General features: G+C 32.0%; 1 pseudogene; it reads left to right on the forward strand.

The window, feature by feature from the left end:
- The first annotated feature begins 10,876 nt into the window (after positions 1-10,876).
- Positions 10,877-18,908, forward strand: LOC148586815 (zinc finger BED domain-containing protein RICESLEEPER 1-like; annotated as a pseudogene).
- Positions 18,909-20,086: the final 1,178 nt, after the last annotated feature.

The raw sequence follows: 20,086 nt of genomic DNA on the forward strand, positions 1-20,086 counted from the left end.
TTTTGGGGTTGTCTAAACATTATTGCTGTTTCCATCTTTGTATTAGTTGTGAGTGAGATTTGTCTAAACGTTGCTGTTAATTTTCATGCATGCCATTGTATTGTTAGTATTGTCAATTGGGGTTCTGTAGTTTCTTGAAGCGTTTTGTGTGAGGAAGTTTATGAATCAAAATAAAAAGCAAATTTCAGTTTGCAGTACGTACAGATTCTAAAACTGATCATCTGATGATCACTTTTTCTTTTGGAAGCAAGCTATTGGCAATGTTTTTTTTTTTTTTTTTTTCTTACCTCTCTGATGTGGTGGTCTTGATTGAATAAGTCACAAAGTCCAACGATCTAGTCAATGAGAGTATTTTTCATGTCTACTTATTGATATATAGTCAACGAATTAGGTAATTCTTTGTGTGGTATATATGAAAAATTGTATTCATAAAAAAAGAATATTAGTCAATAAGTAATTTTCATGTCTACTTCCACTGTGTAGAGATGCAGTTTGTTGTATTAGCTATTCGTGTTGACTGGGGGAATTGAAGCAGTTTGTTGTAATATTTGTTATTCGTGCTGACTGGGAACATGGCGATTCAATATAAATGGAAACCTAATTAAGGTTTTTGTAGTAATATGATAAATTTTTATAGTAAATATAGATCGATATTGATAAATAAAAATTTTTCTTTCCATTTTTTAAGATGCAAAATGACTATATATTCACATTTTGCATTCAAGTTTTTCTAAATGAGTTGTGTTATTATTACAAATTTAAGTATTATTATTATTAATTAGCCGGGCTGCTTTCTCATTGTATTATATATATATATATATATATATGAGCATCTAACGTGCTATTCTATATTTGATATATATATATATATCCACATGATAAAAGCACATATGTGTACGAAATTATAGATAATTTACAAATGTTTCTATATATTGTATCCACACAATTGAGTGATGATATATTAACAAATGGAATTTCCAGGAAGCAAATGAGATGTACAGTAAAAGGTTTAAAATTATTGGGTAGGTCCTATAACTGTCCATTTCTAAAGATCTAGAAGACGTGCATATTGGTGAATAGTCATTGTCTAAAATCTCACCAAGCTGGGACTTTTATATGCAAGCAATGATTTTTACATATGAATTGGAAATGAGTTGACTTTTTGGTAAGTGATTACAATGATTTTTACTATTCATGTTTGCAACTCACCGGCCAGTCATGCTTCACTTACCCATTTTTAACTGCAATATTGGACAGTAATTCACATTAAAAAACTAAATCTACTCTCACACAAGGTCAGTTACTTCAAATTCAAACGGCCCATAATACTTCCAATTAAAAAGATCTCTATGAGAAGCAGGGATGCATACAAATCAACATGGCAATCTCATTAGAAAAAGAAAAAAAAAAAAAAAAAAAAAAAAGGCAATCTAAGTAATAACAAGTAATTCAGAGCTTATTTGGGACTTGTGTTTAGAAATAAAGTTTTTAAAGCAAAAAAGAACTTTAATTTTAGAAAAAAAAAATCATTTTGAAATTTTTCCCAAAGTATGTTTTGACTTTTTTTTAATTAAAAAAAAAATGGGTAAAGAAATATTTTTTGAATTTTTTTACCAAACGGATCAACTTTTTGTTTAGCATAACTTTTTATGAATTAAAAGCAACTTTTAAACTCCTTAACGTAATCTCAAACTTACAAGTATGACTAATTTCAAGATTCGGATAATTTTCACAATAATTGTAAATAAGCACTAACCACCCATCTAATTGAAACTAAGAATCAAAGACTTACCTTGAACTATTCAAACTAAAATACTCCCTTGCTACAAACTCAAATAGTCAATATTCACAGTAGTGGTCTTTGGTTTTGTTTTGGTTGCTCAGAAATGAAGAAACTTTTTGTAGCACCCTAAATATTAATTAGCGTTAAGAGTTCCTTAATAAAATAATATAAGATATTAGGGTTAATTAGTACGTAGCTACCCTTTCATATATTTATTTTTGGAAAATCTTCACTTACCCCTTAATTGTCATATATTTGGCAATGTTTCCTTTAAAGTTCTAAACCTTTCAATTTAATGTATCGAACTTTAATTTTTTTTCAATGTCCCCCTCCATTATAATTTTCTGTTAAATCCCAACAAAATTCTCAAAATACTTCCGTTTTTTTAAATTTTTTTTGCAAAGTTGAGGCATAGGTATTTTTGCAAATACCGTTAAATTCGGACCAACGCCTTAATCTTTTTTTTTTCTTTTCTTTTTTTCCTAAAACAAATGGGGGTATTGTAGGAATTTTGTTGGGATTTAATGGAAAATTCTAATGGATGGGAGACATTGAAAAAAATTCAAAGTTCGATACACTAATTGAGAGAAATTGAACTTTAGAATCTAAGATAGTAGATTCTAAATTATATGATATAAAACATTTTAGGAATATAATAATATGTTTGATACATTGAGTTACACTATATAACGATCCTAATGTTTAAGGGAGATTTAAGAACTCTACTGTATGTGGGTGGCTTTTTGTGACTTTTTTAATGTTTTTCCTAAACTTAAGGAAGAAAATCACATGTAAGAGAATTGCTATGAATGCTCTTAGTTTATAGGAGAATTGCTATGAATGCTCTTAGTCTAGTACTCATCGACCACCATTTAGCCCTCCCTAGCCCATGTAACGCTGGCCAAATTTCCTTCCCCCAGTTTCACGCCCAACTTTCCTTATCTATTATGGCTCTTCAAATGATTAAAAAACCCCCTACATTGGATTAGCCAAAAGAAAATGTAAAATAGATATTTGATTGGAAGAGCTAAAAAAAAAGCTAAATGTAACAGCACTTTTCAAGGGAGCTATTTTATTTTTCATTGTTTCTCACCTATTTTCTCTTTTTTCAAAATATTTTCCTACTTTTTCTCTGCATGTTCTCTTTTTCCCAAAGCTTTTTCTATTTTTCCTCTCACATGTTCTCTTTTTCCCAAAACTTTTATTGCTTTTAATAATATTTTAATAGAATAGATAGAAATATAGCTAATCGGATGTAGAGACATTTAAAAATGGCTTAGCTAAACTAGATAAAAGTGAGTTTTGAGATGCCATTTTACATAAAAATATGGCTCCTCCATTGGGAATGCCCTAATATAGTTATATAATCAAATTATTACTATTATTTTTTAAGTACAAAAAAAAAAAAAAAATTATACAACAAAGATTTAGAGCTTGTTTGGGATTGCGTTTAAGAGGCCTAAAAGTGCTTTTAACACTTCAAAAGTCTGTTTGAAGAAAAAAAAATACTTGTTTGGTAAAAAAATTAAAAGCACTTTTAAGGATCCAAAAAGCCTAAAAAGGCAAAAAAAAAACACTTTTGACAAAAGCTTGAAAATGAAGCTTTTGCCTAAAAGCTCTTTTTAACTTAAAAACTCTTTCTCAAACGCAATCTCAAATAGGCTTTTAGCCTTATTGTGTTTTTCCTAGTGGTGGAAGTCAGCTTCTAGAGCTAAACCACTCCAAATTTTTCTGTTCTCCTCGCACTCTTTCTGCTTTTGCTTTTCTCACAAATTTTATTTTATTATTTTAATACGTGGTGTTGTCAATAACAAGATTTTGAATTCGAGACCATCTTTATGTTTTTTTCCTAAATCCACCATTGGATGATCTCACCACAAATATTTCTTAATTTGGTGACATGTGAATAGTGAGTCATTAAAGAAAACGTCACTAAAATGCGACTTTAGTGATGTTTAAACGTCACTAGTTTATAATAATGACGTGTGAATAGTGCTATTATTCACGCGCGAATAGTGTTTCTATTCCCGCGCAAATAGTGACATGTGAATGGTAACACTATTTGCACATCACTACATGTACTAATCACGCGGGAATAGTGACATGTGAACAGTAAAACGTCTTATCATTTAAAAATAGTAGTGCCTAAAATTTGCGTTTAAAACAACCACACACACTAAAAATCTTCAAAAAATTTCTACTTTCACCCACACCCACACATAGGGGTGTAAGCGAGCTAATACAACTCGACAGCTCGCTTGATACCTGCTCGATTAAGCTCGACCCGAACTGAAGCTCGACACTGTACAAGCCCCCTTCTTACTGTTAAAATCGGCTCAATTAGTTAGTGATACATACCCAGCTCGCTCGATCAAACTTGACGGGGACTCGTGAGCTCGATTCGTTTAAGACTCGAACCGGCTCGTTAGCACGACTCGTTAGCTCGTTCATATATATATATATATATATATATATATAAATAATAGTTATATATATTTAAATATGTATGTTAGTAATTAAATCATATATGTTATATGAATTATTTAATATTTATGTATATGTATTAGTTGACATACTAACTAGTTAGATCATAAATGAACATATTATCTAGTTAATCAATATATATTAAGTAAATATAATTAAGTACATGTTACTCAATACTTCTATATATATTACTTATTTTATTATACATGTGTTATATATTAGTATTAACATACTAACTAGTAACTAGTTAGTTAATAAACTAACATATTAACCAAGTTAATATATATTAAATTACTAACTTAGTATAATCAACTATAGGTTATTTTGACAAAGAAAAAATTATATGCTACTTAATATTTGTATGACGATTATATATATGAATATATAATATACATACTTGTTAGTTAATATATAAGTTACTAACTTAGTAATATTACTAAGTAAGTTAACTATTTCCCTTTTACAAAAACAAAAATAAAGTAAGTTAATCAACACAAGTTACATAAATAGTAACTAATATGAAATATTATGACATATTGTTAAGTTGTTAACTAATTAAATCTATAACTATATTGAATAGTTAATATACAAGCAAATATTAACAAATTATATATATATATATATATATATATATATATATATATATATGACATAAGTTATAAGTATACAAGTTCATATTAATACAATAATTAAGTACTTAGAGACTTACTTCAGATGTATGTTATAAACTTATAAGTCCTTATAAATTATACTTATACATATATACAAACGCTTTTTTTTAACCATTTTCTCTTAATTTCTTAGTCATTTTTTAAACCATTGTTTTTTTACCAATTTTTAAACCGACTTTGTTTTTCACATACACAATTGTTTAACTATTTATTTCTTACTCAAAAAAGACGTAGTTTTGCACTTTTAAAAAGTAATGGGTTCATTAATGTTAAAAAATTATGTCTTAAAAAACTGTTTTAGCCTTTAAAAAAAATGGATTTGCGCCACATTTCGCAATTTATTAAAAAAAAAAAAACAAAAAATCAATAGTATTCAATTCATAGCATTAAGCCATTAAAAATTGAATTAATACTATGCTATCTAGTATCTTCGTATCTTCTTCAACCTTTACTTTTTGAAAGTCTCATAGTTCCAAAAAAAAAAAAAAATTAATCAATGATCCGAATTAAGATGGAAAGTCTCATTCGAAAATTATCCTCTTTTCCAATTTCATGATTTTCCAACTGATCATGGTTCAAGTCCTTAAATCGTTCCATAAAGGATCAGTAATAAAAAATGTTAATAAATTATAATTTACAAAAACTCACTCAGCCACTTGCATTAATATTTTTTTGAATATGTCATGAATTATTGAATTTTCATATATGAGGAGTATAACCAATTATTCACCAAGTATAAGCGTTAGATCAATTTTTAATGCAATATAACAAATTACTATTTAGATAGTGTTCAAAAAACAATTACTCTTTAGACAATATTTAAATAAATAATGTCCCATTTAAATAAATAAATAAATACAGATATTATTTTTTAATGGTATTACTAATAACTATTAACTTAATATTCCTTTTCTTTTAAATACTTTAATGTCATTAATTAATATAAACAGTTCCCATTATAGTAATTTTTTAAAAATACTACCAAGTTAATAATAGTTAATGCCAAAAAGCAAAACCGGTGCTAATTAAGGATTTATATTTAAATCACCTAAATTATCGTGATAACACACTAAAGCGTTCGATTTTTTTTATTAAATGTGAGCAGTTGATGAGTGATTGTGGGTTACAGTTATAAGGCATAAATTCACATGGAAATAATCTCATGTTCCGCATGTCCATCACAGCATAAAGATCCAACGATTTTCATTTAATCATCAACTAAGATCTTTTATTTACAGTTAGTATCAATCTTTTATATATATATGGTAGACTCGTGTTTTTTTTTTTTTTTTTTTTTTCATAAAATATAGTAGACTAGTTAGTATATATTCTAACATATGAAATTATTAATATTAGTTTTTTTTCAACATATTGAATTTTTTTAAAAATAAATTAAATTATAAACAATTAAGCAATTTATACTAACACAATTATAAATTAAATCTTTTTTTTTTCAACCCTAAGTCCATAATTGGATAATTATACTAAAAAGATAATTAAATTTAAACATTTAAAGTTATTAAACAATTTAAACCATTCTTTTTTTAAAAACAACAAAAAAAAAAAAACAAAATACAAAATACATTTAAAGCTTAGATCAGTGTGACATGTGTCAAGTGAGTGAGTTACAGCTATATTATATATATATATATATATATATATATATAGCACTTTGTATATTGGAATGCATACCGTTTGGCTAAGCATATGGTCCTCCATATATTTCAACGACTAGGATTTAATCAAAATTTGATATACATGCAGGATGATTGCATAGAATTACAAAGCGTAGATCTCACAATAACGTGTGTATAGGAGATTAAATTTTGAAGAAGTTTTTATTTTTGAATGGCTGACATGTGGGCTCGTGAGGGAGAAAATCCCTCATTTTTCGGTGTCAACCTGGCCGTAAGATTTTTTAATCTTCCAATCCTAACCATTTGTTTCATAATATTAAATATAGCTGTAAAACACTTTGTCTTAAGGAAAATATATGCTGCTTTAATTTTTCATAGGATCTCTTTATTTGATATAATCTGACAACTTAAAATCAATTAATAAATACTGAACGGTGAGGATCAACTTATATGTTGATTTTTTTTTTTTTTTTTTTTTTTGAAGGAACTTATATGTTGATTTTATATGTGAATACATGTAGGAAAAAAAAAAAGCAGAAACTCTGTCTCTCCTCGTGAATGACGTGAAGTGCTCACACAATTTTTGAAGTAATTAATGCACTGCATTCAATGCAATGGCTCCTCTTAACTTTTTTTTTTTTTTTTTGAAGGAAAATCATTCTTATCTCATTAATAGAAGAATTAAGAGCATTAAAACTCTTACAATCACAGAACATAACGTTCTGAAAGATCCTAGCCGAAGCTAAAAGATCAAAGTCGTAACTAAAAGATTACACATCAAAGACGCTAAACATCCGCTAACCTATAACTAATCTTCAATTGGAATAACAGATTTGCGCTAGGCAGACACAAACTAATGCATAAGTAGCTCTTATTCCTCGACCCTGAGATCAAAAGGACCCCATGCCGACACACATCCTCCTGAACCCGAAAGCCAGGATATCGTTCACATCCACAACCCCAGGGGTCTGGACCAAAATAACAAGCGAGGAGATCAAGAAAGAGGACATGGCCTTATTACAAGCAGCAAGAAAAACAAGAAAAATACAGGGAAAATCAAAGCAATACAACTAAAAATTTAAAAATAGGAGCACACTAAGCAGATGATAGCAGCTGGAAGAAAAGCCGATCGCGTGCTTGTCGGAAGTCGATGCGTAGATGGCGTTGGAAGCACATCGCGGTGGGGACGTGTGAAAAGACCCAGCAGAAGACAGTAAACGGCAAAGCTGGCACGGAGGAGATCGGCGGCACACTCAAAGAAATTGGGGAGAAGTTTGAGTGAATCCCCCATGAGCGGCACCCACAAAGTGTGCCCAAACAAACACCTAGCAAGAAAAAATAAACAAGCAAACAAAGAACAACAACATGGAAAAGAAAGCGAAATCCAAAAACAAACACAAAAAAAGAAAAGAAACACAGATCGGGGAAGAGAGGGGGGGAAGGAAAATGGGGAAGGGAGAGGGGAACAGATCAAAGAAAGAGAGGGGGAAAGAGGGGAGGGGGGGAGGGGGAGAAACCCCTCCCCCTCTGTGCAGCACTTCCTTAAGCTCTGCTAGGGTTTTTTTCCCGATTGGCTCCTCTTAACTACTTGTTATAAAAGAAAGGAAATTCAACAGTTTGATTTTCATTCTAGGGTTTCTAGCATTTGATCTAATGGCTTCTAAGTCATCTAAACAAATTGGTTTTGAGATTCTAAAGGGTTTCAAAACCCTTTTCACCAAGTTAGAACCAGACAGCCAAAAAATAATACAGAAGAGAAAGATTACCTATTCCATCTCGCCGCCATTTCTCTGATTTTGTGTCTTTCTCTCCTCACACATGCCAATGGAAGAGGCAAACAAAACTCTTGATCTGATTGATATGTTACTCATCATCGCCATTCGTCATTTGGTTTATTTGGGCGTGGATGTTTCTTGTTTCCCCATTTGGCTAGTCGCTCTCAATTTTCTTCTACACAAAATTAAAAGGAAGAGCATTATGAATGGTTTGAATTGAGAACCCCCACAACATCTCTCAATGTTGGGGTTATCCCACATCAGTTGTGGAATTGGCTAGTGGTCATTTTATAAGTGTGAGGGAAAGCCTCACCTCTTGAGAGCTAGCGTTTTAGGGTTGAGATAGGCCCAAGACCACCCAACACTGGAATCAGAGCCCAGATTTACCAACAAGTCTCAGCCCAATAGTCCATAGGAGAAATGGGTTGTCGCTGCTTCGACTCAAGGCTCGATGTGTAAGGGAGAGATTGTTAGGGTTATCCCACATTAGTTGTGGGAGGGGCTGGTGGTCATTTTATAAGTGTGAGGAAAAACCTCACCTCTTGAGCTAGCTTTTGGGGTTGAGATAGGCCCAAGACCACCCAACACTTGGTTCTTCAAGAAGACTTCAAGCTATAGTTATGTTAAATTTTTCCTTTGATTTTCATATCATTTTATTTCTAGTTGGAGTTCAATTTTTAGTATATCTAAGCTCGAATGTTAATGTGATTTTTTGCTTTTTAATCTTTCAGGGACAACTGTTAAATTTTTTCTTCTTTGATCCTAATTGTGGAATCTGCAATTGTAAGCCACAACCCGCACCCAGATACAACAACATACTGACTTTGTCACTCTAAGGTTATTTTCATTTGTTAAGAAATTTGTAGTTGTTTTAATGTATGAACTGAAATTTTGAAAGTGGGTTTTGGTCAAATCTTTAAAATTTCTTGATTGATGCCTGTCTTTTTTGTTCAAGTTCTTGTTTGAAATTCGTACATAGTTTTAATTTTTATTATTATGTTTCTGAAATCGGTGGGATGATGTTCTTGAATTATTTCTGATGTCAATTCGACTACATGTTTCTGGAATCTGTTAGAATTATTCCTTTTTTATTTGGGTCCAAGAAGTTGTTTTACATAATTTTGAGAGAACGAATATCAATTTGTAATGTCTTTCTAATCTGTTTTTTCATTAGGAACTAGGATGTAATGATATTTTATATTCTTATCAGACCTAGTTATTCGAATATATGTTCTAACATTTATCTTTAACCATTTATGCTATGATTCTACTTTGATTTTTGTTAAATGATTTATGCTTTGGTTTATGCTCATATTAATGATTTCTACTATGATTTATGCTGAATGATTTATGTTTTGGTTTATGCTCTGATTTATGCTTAATGTTTATGCTTTTTGGTTCATATTGTGAGTCAATTTTTGGTTCATCTTCTAACCCTATCTTTTTCTAATAATACATACTATAATATCTTAAAAGAGATGGAGAAGGAAGATGTGAACAACCTTGAACCAGTTGGGGTAGAAGAGTATGAAAACGAGGATTCATTTGGTATTAGTAATGATGTTATTGTTGCTAACCCAAAAAAAATTGGGGACCCAGTTATAGATTCTACCATTAATGAAGTTGTCAATCAAGAAGATCCATTGGATGCTTATCAAAAAAAGAAGAGGGCGAAGACTTCTAAGGTTTGGAAAGATTGTACTAAGGTGAAAATAAACGGTGTGAACAAGCACCAATGAAATTGGTGTAAAAAGACATTCATCATATCCAAATCAAGTTGTACAAGTACGCTTGGTAGGCACTTGAGAAATTGTTTGTCATTCAATGGTGCCAAGAATAAGCAAAAGCTTTTGATAATTGATGGTAAGGAGGTTGATGGTGTGGGTACAATCTCTAATTTTAGCTATGATCAAAGGAAGTCAAAAGAGATGTGCTCCCGTATGATGATGTTTCATGAGTACCTTTTTGCACTTGTGGAGCATGTTATGTTTAATCAGTTTGTTAAGACGCTAACACCCTATCAGGAAAGAATTACTCGGGCTACTGCAAAGAAAGATTGTTCTACCACTTACAACAATGAGAAGCGAAAATTGAAGACTTTGTTGAAAGGGGTTCACAAAGTTAACATCACAACCAACATGTGGACTTCACGTCAAAAGTCTTCATATATGGTTGTAACTTGTCATTACATTGATTCCGAGTGGCGTCTAAATAGGTGTGTGCTGAATTTTTTCAATGTTCCGCCATCACACTCCGGGTATTTTATCGCAGATGCACTATAGAAAAGTTTTCAAAAATGGGGTATTGAGAATAAAATATCTTCAATCACGGTTGACAATGCAAAACCGAATGATATAGCAATGAAGACCTTAAGAGATGTATTTAATTTGAGAAAGACTTTACCCGTTGATGGTAAATTGTTTCATGTGAAATTTGCTTAAATTTGCTAAAATTGCAAAGCGATTGAAATTGCCTTCCAAGAAATTATTCTTGGATGTACCCACTCGGTGGAATAGTACATATTTGATGTTGGTTGCAGCACTTGAGTTCAAAGAGGCATTTCCCATGTATTCATATAAGGATTCTTGTTTTCAATGGTTGCCATTAGATGAAGATTGGGAAAAAATTGAGAATGTGTGCCAACTATTGGGGGTCTTGAACCAAGTAACAAACATTGTATCGGGAAGTGGCTACCCTACTTCCAACTTATTCCTCCCTCAAGTGTGGAGCATGAAAGACATCTTGAGTACAAAGTGTAAAGATCCGAATGAGCACATTCAATCAATGGCAAGTAAAATGAATGTGAAGTTTGAGAAGTATTGGGGAAAGGTCAACTTACTAATGGGAGTTGCTGCTTTGTTGGACCCAAGGTATAAGATGACTTTGATACGATTTTGCTACCCTATAATCTACCGAGATGAGAATGCTAAAACAAATATCGATCGTCTCAGTTCAGTTTTGAATGAGTTGTATAATGACTATGTTATAGAATATAACTCAAGTGTTATGGAACAAAATTTACAATGCGATGCTCCAGAGAGCTCTTCAAGTATTGGTTCAGTTAGTGCGGCCAATGTCACTACAAAAATGGTGTGAATTTTTGACTAGGAGCTTTTGACGTGTCAATGGTATTGACACGTCAAAATGGGTTTTTAACGTGCGGCTTTTGACGTTTTTCAACAGTTAAAACGGGGGGTGTCAAAAATTTCAGATTTTTGACGTGTCTACAGTGCCACGTCAAAAGTTTTTGACGTTTGAACACAGCCATGTCAGAAATTTTTTTTTTGACGTGGCAGTGTGTAGCACGTCAAAAATTTATACATGCATTTTTTGACGAGTCACGCCGTTTGACACGTCAATATATATATATATATATATATATATATATATAATAAGAAATGACAATTCTAATATTCCTGATTACAATATTCCAATACAATAATTCAAATTCCAATATTCCAATATTTCTAATATCCAAATCTGATTTCAATATCCAATACATAATCCACATACATAATCCAATACATAATCCACATAATCCAATAATCCAATCCACATAATCCAATATCCAATACATAATTCAATACATAATCCAATATCCAATACATAATCCAAAACCCAATACAATATCCAATACAATATCCAATATCTAATACATAATCCAATATCCAACACATATTCCAATATCAAATACATAATCCAATATCCAATACATATTTCAGTATCCAATATATAATCCAATATCCACTACATAATCCAATATCTAATACATAATCCAATATCCAATCCAATACAATATCCAATCCAATACAATATCCTATCCAATCCAATATCCAATCCAATCCAATCCAATATCCTATCAAATCCAATCCAACATTCAAGTTTATATATCCAATATCCAAGTTTATATATTCAATATCCAATATATATATCCAATATCCAATAATATATATCAAATATCCAATATATATATATCCAATATCCAATATCCAATAATATATATCCAATATTCAATACATATCCAATATCTAATACATATCAAATTTTCAATACATTCAATACGTATGAAATTCCAACACAACTTCATTAAACAAAATTCCAACACACATACTACATTGCAACACAAAACATAACAAAACATATATATACATCGAAAACACGTTCCAACACAAGGCAAAACAAATATACAATAAAACACTTCTGGACTATCTACTAGAAATAAGTTCCAATTAGTCTCAACAAACATATAGTTTGATCGAACTATATACAAAACAATAAACAATAGTATGTATATAGAACTTAACGAACAGTGACGATAAACGACATGTGGCGCCCAACTCAAGACAGTCATCCCCCAACTCTTAATCTGTATTACTTGCAAATGAGTTGTGAACCAATAATAATCAATACAAAAATTCAAAATTAGTCTATACAGTGATGCAAATATACGTTAGTTCTAAAATGGACCGCTGTAACTAGGGGTTTCTAACAGTTAACAATTGTTACAAAAATAACATAAAATATATCATTACCTCTGTGGGGCGCAGATCCAGACGTCGACCCGAACATGGCCTCGATTTGGCAGAAACGGGCCTCAATCATAGCATCTTTCTCTGCTATCTGGGCTTTTTGTTCTTCAATCTGCCTCGCCATCTCATCCATTGCACGTCTTTGTTGTGCTCGCTCTTCTTCCATCACATGTCTTTGTTGTGCCCGCTCCTCTTCAAGTTCTCTAATTCTATCCGTCATTTGTGAGAACGAGGAGCTTCAAGATTTTTGAGACTGTGTCTGGGACTGTGTATAGTACGAATGTATGCTGCCCCGCACCGGCAGCACATTCGGACCCACCTGGCGGACCCTGCTAGCATACTCAGGCTTATTTCCGTGCGTCTGAGCATACGCGTCATCAGGTGTCCACCGTAACGTCCCTTCTGTCACGGTCTTAGTATTTGCTGGGTCAATGGGCATCAATTCCCTCATCCTCTCCTGTACATTAAAAAACAAGTTAGTATCTCGTATAAGGAACGTTAATCATAAATAATTTATCAAAATATATATGCTTGAGTACTTATGCATCTCTCCTTGACCACTTCATTTGGATAGCCATCACCCTTCTTTGTGTGAGTCGTGATGTAACTTTGCGCTCGAGTCGGAGCAGTGCCCAAGGATAAGGTCTGCATAGAAAAAAAAAATCAATACAACAAAAAAAAAAAATTAGGAAAAACATAGACCTAAACAACCAATTTTATATATATATACCTCTTGATATGTCGCCCTAGCAAAGCTCATTGACCTGGTGCAGTGAGGTGTGTTGTTTTTTGCTCGCAATGTCTTCATCTTGGCAGCAAACTCCTACATGCATATCACTCTTAAAATGTCAAGCCTAACACAATTACAATTAATGAAACTAAACAATTACAATTAATTCCACTACACTCCGGACCTACCTGATTCTTCAGGTCGCACCATTTCACCAACAAGACATTCAAGTCATCGGCGTTGTATTCCCTAACGGTAGCCTCACCCATTCTCGCCTTCACTGCGTCTGGAGTATCGCCCGGCATGATTTTTAACGAGCGTTTTACAGAGTGTCTCCAACTCTTCAGCTTCACGCCCATGTCTCTGAACGCGTCTCTTTTAATCACCTCGAGATCGTACTCAGGCGGCATGTAGAACTCAGTCTGCATAAGTTGAAAAAATTAGGCGTATAATTTCACACATTAACAACGTTTAAAATATTGAAATACACGTGCAAAAATAGGAGAAAAAATTTAACCATACCATCAAGGCGTCCCATACATCTTCCTTCGCACGGGGAGGTACATCCGCTTATTCATCCCGTAGCCTAACATAATTCTTGGCCCTTATGACGTTGCCGGTCGACCTTACGAATTTCATCCTGCTAAATCCTACGGGCTGCCACGCCTTATTGTACTCGCACACGACTTTTTGCCCAAGGGGACCTCCCACGTCTTGTTCGATGGTGGGATGTCCACCACCTGAAATTGGGTGTTCTTGTCTCGCCCGATGCCTAACACATTAATAATTGCAAATGTTAATTATTTGGAATTTAATAGTAACTACATAAATTTTATACGTATTCAATATGGGTGTTTGAAGCATATATACTTACTTATTGTCCGGAGCTGGCGAATGCCCAACACTTTTGGAGGATCATCGGGCTCCGAGTCACCTGAGCCATCATCCACGTGCTCCCCATAGTATTGTGTCTCGCTGTCATCCGGCTGTGATGGCTCACTGTATGGGATACTTGAGTTCAACTCGGGGGGGAACAACCGCTCTACCTCACCATGTGCACATAGCCCCATCTCACTCATGGTAGGTATCGGAGTACCAAGATCATATGAGGCCTCCGTGTGAAACGGAACCTGCTGAGACCTTTCCCCATGCTTAGGAAGTAAGAGTCTATACCCTTGGTCGTCTATATGTAGGGACCCCCGTCGTCTACTCTTTCCCCTCGTACTCATGTCAACCTACGAAACACATAACATACCCAATTAATTATGTATATAATAGATAAAATATGCACCACAATAACAAATCAATGTAGAAAGAAATAACATTAAACATGTCAAATAATGTGAACTATATATATTATTACAGTAAATTTTTTTTAACCACATACAGATCTAAGTCTTGTCGGATGTAGTCAATGTCATCCTGCGGATCCACTTCATTGTTTTCGTTTTTTATGATATTTACATAATCTAAATTTGTAAAACCTAAATTAATTTTTTTTATATATGGGGACCCTAAATAAATTAGATATAGCTAGCTAGGTTAAATGTTGGTTTTCTTTTTTCCGTTTATTATAACATTTATGCATTTGTATGGGAAGTGTAGATAAAATAAATCCAACAACCTATGTTAGTTGTTTCTTACTTTCTTTTTTCGATCTTAGCATTTACATACTTATTCTAAATTTACAAAATCTAATCATAAATTAATGACCAAAATAGATATGCATTTCTTATTTGTGTATTTTATTTTTATTTTTATTTTTTTTGTTACGATAATGTGCAAAAGCAAAACCTACACAAAATATGGGTCTAAATGTAAATGCAAAATCCTGTACAAAAAACTAATTTCAAACTATGAGGGTACGTTTGCATGCATGCATGCAAATACATTAAACAATATTTTCACCATATACAAAACATATATGTCAAACAAGTAATACATAACATATATCTTAAGCAAATAAATTAATTAGCTAACATGTTAAAAGAATTTGCTAATATAACTACATCAACAATATATAATAATATACACTGTAAATTGCATATTTATATAAATAAATAAATAAATAAATTAGTTTATATATATATATTAAATCAAGTATATATAGACCTGATTTTTGAGAGTCGATCGGAGAATGCGTGGTCGCCGGAGGGAGCAGCGGCGGTGACGGGCGCCGGTGAGAGAGAGAACCACCGAGAGAGAGAGACAACATGAAAAGAGGCTTGGAGAATGGCCGGGCTAAGAGAGAGGACGCGGGTGAGAGAAATGTTGCAGAGGGCTGATCGAGAAAAAAAAATGGCAAATGATTTGGGTCTACAGCTTGAGTTGCGCGGGGGAGAGAAAGAAAGAGAGGGAAGAAGAAAGAAGAAAGAAGAAAGAAAGAATAAAAAATGAAAAGAAAGGGAAGGTAGCTGGAGGACGCGCCTTCTCGAGGAGAGTCTTGACGTGCCACACGTGGCACGTCAAGAAGCTTCTTGACATGCCACATGTGGCACGTCCAGAGCTTTTTGACGTGCCATGTAACTCTTGACGTGCCACATGGCACGTCAAAAGCTCTTGATGTGCCACATGGCACGTCGAGAACTCATGTGGCACGTCAAAACTTCTTGACGTGTCCACATGTGACACGTTAAGAGCATTTTTTTAATTTTTCAATACTTTAAAATTTTAAAACTTTAAAATTTTAATTTATATCATTTATTTACTTAATTTATATCATTTATTATATCATTTTTTCTCTTATATAACACATTATCCATACAATATACTTAAAACTAATTAGAGAATAAACAAATTAATATTCTAGATGTACAGATAATAAAATTCATTTGTTTAATTAATTAATTAATTAATATTACTAGCTAGAATGATTTATGCATGATAATTTCATATCATATATGAATGAAATGTTTGATTCATATGCATGTAATAATATTAATTGTACAATAGTATATGATTATAATACTAGCTAATTGGCATGCATGTGATATATACGTATATACCAATTAATTTATACTAATATGATAAAATTAATTTTTCATACCAATTCAAATCTTAATTTTTTACAACCTAATTAATTTTAATTATAGTTAATTAAAATTTTTGACGTGTCTAATAATGACATGTGACATGTCAAACAATACCAACTTAAATTTTTAAAGTTTTAAATTTTAATATATATAATTTATTTATTCTATTATATGATCATTTTTTCATCTTATATAACACATGCATTATCCATACAATATACTTAAAACTAATTAGAGAGTAAGTAATTTAATATTCTAGATATTAATATTACTAGACTGATTTATGCATGATAATTAATATCATATTCAAATTAATATTAATGAAATGGTTGATTATATTAATTAATTGGTATACAATAGTATGATTATGCATGCATATGATAATTAATATCATATATATGCATGATAATTTTCTGGCATACATTAATATACAGTATGATTATGTTTAGTGTAATTGGTATATATATATATATATATATATATATATATATATATGTGATATTAATTGTCATGCATGTGATATATATGTATACATATATACCAATTAATTTATACTAATATGATAAATTAAATCACTACATTATTTTTTTTAATACATATATACCTAATTAATTGTAAATTTTCAAAAAGTTTTTGACGTGTCAAAATCTAACACGTCAAAAATGTTTTTTTTGACGTGTCTACTTTGACACGTCAAAATTTATTGACATGGCAAATATAAGTTACTGTTTGCCATGTCAATAAACTGCATGTTTTTTGTAGTGTGTCCAAAGTGGTGTGGATTTGTATGACTCATTTGTCCGAAGCGCTGAAACATTGCAGCAGCCTATTAAAAGAGAATTGCAAGTATATTTGGAGGAAAATGTACTCATTTGTGAAAAGGGTGTGAAGTTTAATGCATTAGGTTGGTGGAAAGCAAATGCACTTAAGTATCGCATTCTGTCTATTTTGACCAAGGATGTATTGTCAACTCCAATTACCACTGTGAGTTCAGAGTCCATATTTAGTGCTGTGGAAGGATAATTAATCCTTACAGAGCTTCATTATCTCCAAAAACTGTGCAAATGTTAGCATGTGGGGTAGATTGGCTCAGGGCATTACATGGGCTAAAAAAGAATAGTGATGTAAGTATTAATTATGTTTTGTGGAAATTGTTATTTTCATTTGAAGTTACAAGGTACTGCCCATATTTTTCTAATTCTATTTTTTTTTTTACCTTAGGTGGATGACATTGAGGAGATTACCTTATCAATGATACTATAACTCTTTACTTTTGTTACTATCAGACAAATTGTTAAATAAGTTTTAAAACTATTTTCAATTTGTAATATAAATGCATTGCTGCCACTATGTATTTGGTTAGGGAATTTTGATGGACAATATGATTTTCCGCTAGGTATGTAGGAAAGTTGCTTAAAGGACAGACAGTTGGAGTCATTGGTGGTGGTCGTATTGGATCTACTTATGCCAGAATGATGGTAATTCCTTATTTTCTAAAATTTCAAATTGAATTTGTTAAATCCTTATGTCAATTTGCCTCACCGAGTTGAATATGTTGGATGCCTAATGGCTAAGTTGATTAGTCCAGCAATCATCCATCAGAAGTTATCATACTTGATTGTTAGAAATGATTACTTTGAGTCGTGGGTTTTTGTAGCATTTATAGTGGAGAAAGTTTATCATATATTTGTGTGCTGTTAACATAAAAAAGCCAAGGTATCATAGATACCTGTCTTTTTGCAATCTGTTGTATAACACAACATTAGGACAAGTATTAAATGATTTATGCTTTGGAAATCATACTAATTAAAAATTTCCCCAATCCTTCAAGTCTTTTTACTTCTTACTTTTGGAAGGTTTTCATTTTGATGTTGTCAAGTTTTCTTCCCTGCTGATCTATACAATTTTTGAGTTGATTGTGACTGTGACTAATTAACTTTGAATTAGAATGTATTTTGCTATGCTGATGGGAGTATATTTGTTCTACCATAACAGATTGAATAGCTCAAGATGAACCTAATTTACTATGATCTTTACCAGCCCACACACCTATAAAAGTTTGTTACAAGCATGTCTTAGTCAACCATTGATGTCAATAAGCTCTATATTCCTTTAGGCTCATGATTATATTATATGTTTCTGAATTGTAGCTTATGCTGAGTTCCTAAAAGCCAATGCCCAAAGGTGAAAAACCAGTGACATGGAAAAGAGCTGCGTCCATGGAAGAGGTTCTCCGAGAGACAGATGTGGTAGGAATCAATGCTTAGAATTTAATGAGCTTTCATTATCTGAAGTTGGATTTTAGGTTTCAGTAAAATCTTATGTGTTTGGCGTTCTCTGTAGATAAGTCTTCATCCAGTCTTGGAGAAAACCACTTAATTATCAACTGGTCAACAACGAAAGACTCGCAATAATAAAGAAGTCAGATCTAAACGAACATTTTCTTTTTTGAGGTAACCTCCACACCTTTTGCCTCTTGAAATTAGGTTCAAAAGTTATCTTCAAGTGAATCAAGTCATATATAATTCCATCTATCATTGTTGTTGTATTAGGATGAGCCCTATATGAAAACATGGGCTTGTTGGCATGAAGAATGCGATTGTGGTACCTCACATTGCTTCTGCTATAATTCCAAGGTAATATTGATGGAGTGATCTTTTACATATTTAATGGTTGATTATTTATTGGATTTATCTTTTTCATCCAAAATACTATACATTCTAGGTCTTTTTTTTTTCTTTTTTTTTTAATGTGAGGGGGGGGGGGGGGAGTGCTTAGCCTACTTAGGATTGGTCTCATCACTAGAACAGATTTATTAGTCTGATAAGCTCTGTAAATTTGGCTCCATCTAATTTAGTTGCTTGACATTTGATTTGTAATTTATAATTTGTAATTTGTAATTTGTAATTTGTAATTTGTAACTGGTGTAGACTATACTGGTTGTAATGTACCAATACCATCAATGGAAATGCCTTGGATTTTTTTAGTACATAAATTGAAGGCTTAGCCTTGAATTTATAGGATTTGGATTACATGCAGTTATTTTAATAATAGCATGTATGTTGTAGTTGAATCAACGGTCAAGATTGAATTTCTCAAAAATTTCTTTTCATTTTCTCTCTCCTATTAAATGCTTTTAAAAGTAAGTCAACTTTAAAATTCAATTTTGATCGTTGATTCAACTACAGCATACATGCTGTTATTTTAATAACAACATATAAGCCGGATCCGAATTTATAAGATTTTATTTGTAAATTGTAATTGTTTAGAAGGGTTAAGTGAATGATAAAAGAAATTGTAATTGTAAATTTGTTTGGTTTTACTTTTTGACCGTTTTGTAATGAATATGGGGCTAATGGCATTTGGTTAGTTGTTGTTTGATTTTTATTGTTTTTATTTCTAAATTCCAACTGTGAAACTCAGTTTTGAAAATTGGAATTGAATT

This window comes from Corylus avellana, chromosome 3 (genome assembly GCF_965113065.1).
Source record: "Corylus avellana chromosome 3, dhCorAvel1.hap1.2, whole genome shotgun sequence".
Taxonomy (NCBI): domain Eukaryota; kingdom Viridiplantae; phylum Streptophyta; class Magnoliopsida; order Fagales; family Betulaceae; genus Corylus; species Corylus avellana.